Source organism: Merops nubicus, unplaced genomic scaffold (assembly GCF_000691845.1).
Source record: "Merops nubicus isolate BGI_N331 unplaced genomic scaffold, ASM69184v1 scaffold13844, whole genome shotgun sequence".
NCBI lineage: Eukaryota > Metazoa > Chordata > Aves > Coraciiformes > Meropidae > Merops > Merops nubicus.
Window position 1 is genome coordinate 24,467 of NW_008603736.1, and position 3,122 is coordinate 27,588.

The 3,122-nt window shown below is 35.5% G+C and overlaps 1 protein-coding gene across 1 annotated transcript in view; it reads left to right on the forward strand.

Moving 5' to 3' along the window:
- AKAP6 (A kinase (PRKA) anchor protein 6) overlaps window positions 1-3,122 on the forward strand; it is a gene marked incomplete at its 5' end in the record, with an annotated part of 29,655 nt that overhangs the window by 24,027 nt on the left and 2,506 nt on the right. The gene's annotated exons all lie outside the window — the stretch shown is intronic.

Genomic DNA, 3,122 nt, shown 5'->3' on the forward strand with positions numbered 1-3,122 from the left:
TTTTTTGGTACAGTGAATGAGTTATGTAGGACTTTTAGTTTCTGGTTGGACTTCCCGACTGTTGTGGTAGAGCCCCTGGTGATAGTGGGGCACCAATATGCCTGGGAACATAGGGAGGAATACATCCATAATAATGGCACCATTTTATGGTTGTGGCTATATAGTTGGAATTGGACTGGTTGCCTGGTTCCTCAGTTGATTTACTCCTGTTTTCAATTTGTTTTGCACTGTGAGTGAATATATTTACCTTCTTGTTTCCCTAGTGGTGGGACACCTCATATGCCTCGTGTATGATTTGGAACTGAAGGGAGGGATATGGCCTGTATGCTGCCTGTTGGTGATAATATCATTCCTATCAGGGTATTTGGTCAGCTAAATTCCACCTCTCTACAGTCTTCTGTCCTTATGAGGTGTTCAAAAGCACTTGATGAGGCTGAACTTCTGGTTCTTCAAGAATTTTGGGTGACTAGCAAGTTGGAATTCTACAACATTTCCAGAAAAACCATGCTAAGCAAACTGGAGAATAAGTAGAGAGATGATAATTCATCTTTTGATGTCAGTTTACCATGATTTAAGTTCAGTAAGCTATTATTAAGAACCCAATTATTACAATATATCATTAGGCCAAAAGTTGAGGTTACCAAAATAAGAAGTCTTTATAGCATCATTGAAAAGTACAATGTGAGGGTAGTGTAGAATAAAGACCTGAATACCGAGGCTGGTGGAAACTGATAGCCACACAGCAGCACTGGAAGCTTTGGTTCTACTTTCTGGTAAGCATTTTAAACCATAAGTAAGACGGCAGAACCTAAGGTGGAAGAATAACTCTGATGTCTTCCAAAGTCTGAAAGTGTTTCAGATCTGGAGTTTCTGACCTCACAGATGTCTAACAATAACTGCACATTTAAAAATGTGCAGTTAAAAAGCAACTTCTGGATCAGATCCTAGCACGTGGCACTGCTGCTTTGAGTCTCATTTATTGGTGATCCAAAAGCCAGCATAGCTGTATAGAATGCCATAGTCTCTGTGAATGCTCCTGTAGTAAACTGGAGCCAGCATGGCAACTCTAAATGCCACTCCAATTCCAAATAGTGCTGCTTGCCTGAAGCTGTAGTGAGGGAATTTCCAATAAAACAAAAGGTTAAGCATGGGACCAAGTTTTCCTGGGAAGTTCTGGAATCTCCATCCTTGAGATTTTCAAAATTCAAGTTGACATGGCCCTGAATAATTTGATCTACCTTTAGAAACAGCCTTTCTTTGAAGAGTAAGTTGGACCAGATGATCAAGTTTCCTTCCAACTGAAGTTATGCTGATTCCGTGGTGTTATAAGGAGAGAAAAGGATGTTTTTCATTGCCCATGAAAACCACTAGTATTCTCCTGTCACAAACTACGTAGCTGTAGCAGAGGATCTGGGCCATTTATGTTAAATAGATCGTTTTGCTGCTATTGGATACCTAAGTTCTACATTCCCTGATTGTTTTTTTATATTACGTTACTATGCTTTGAGCTTTTTCTTTTTGCACATATTGGCAGTTTACCCATCATTCACACATTCACATGTGTATAAACATGTCTTAGGTTATGACAGCAATAGTCTACAGCTTGCCATTATCTCTTTTGACACATATCTATTTGAATAATTCATTATCTTGGAGCCATCACAGCAAAGATGGTATTTCTTGAATAGCTTTGAAACAGTCTATCATGACCTGTTGACTGCCAGTTAGGTTAATACGTGGACATATTCAAACAACTGGAGAAGCAATGGATATCAACTGAATATTACAAACCTCATAGATGATACTATATATTCTAGAATTACGTTTAAAGGATTATGTGTATACGGAAATTTAGAAATATCTATTTGGAAATTGAGATGATGACAAAAGTCTGAGGTTGATAAGTGGTAATTACATAAATTACTGGGTTTATTTTTTCATTCATTTTTATAATATTAATTTGAAGAATACTTAGTATAGTGGATGTGATTATATTCTTGTTCTCATTCTTTCACTGATGAAGATAATAACATGTCTTTTCAATTTATTAGTACTTTTTCTCTGAGGATCTCAAAACACTGTATAAACTTTCCCTCACTCCTCAGAACTTCATAGCTACTTCCATGGTAGCCAGCTGTGTTTTTCATACGACTGGGATATGACAATATGCATTTGGTATAAGGACTAAGATTAGACATAGAGAATAGAGGTATTAATAAATGCCCCACAATGCAATAAAATGTAATGCAGAGTCCTTATACAACAACATAATAGGGTTATAATTTTTTACCTGAGCTTGACAAGTATTTTTAAGGTAACAAAGCCCTTCACACTACATCCCACTTTTTACATTTTGGGAGATATACTGGTTCTTAACTGCTACCTATAGCATTGCTCCCATGGAAATCATGTACTTATTTCCAGTAGTAAAGCCCTAGGATACGTATAGTTTGGCACATCAAAAAATGAAAATATGAGCTACTAGATTTGGTTTTACTAGAATCTGAGCTCCCTTCCCCCATCCACAAGCTTGGTGCTTTAACTTCATCTCTCATGCTATGGGGAATGAATTACAGAAGCAATCTATCCTAATTTGTTAACTTATTCAAATAACAGTTATTATACTTAACTATGCTAAAGATTATCTTTTTGGTGGCAGATTGTTTATTTTTTGATGAGGCTAATTACTGATTTTCCAAAGGTAATTTACATTTATTACTAATACATCTTTTAAAATGTGACAGATAAATGTTGTTCCCATAAGTGTATTATGAAAAAAGTTACTATTTAAAAACACATTATTTAATTTGAAAGATAAATGGCAAACACCATTATTTTTCCTGTAGCACCTGTGCTGTAAGCTCATTTAAATGTGTAATTCTGTGTGTAGCTAGCTGTAATACTTAGCAAAAAATAATCTATACTATATGTGTACCTTAAAAGCATACTGAGAATTCAAAGCTGAAAAAGGTGTAGTTTCAAATGTAGCTTGATTTTATACTGGCTTAGTATTTACCTTGCCCGTACAGCAGAATAAAAGCAATAGTGAAGGAAATATTTTCGCCAAATTTTGCAATCCTGTTATTTTACTATGTGATACAAAAAAAATTATAAAATATATA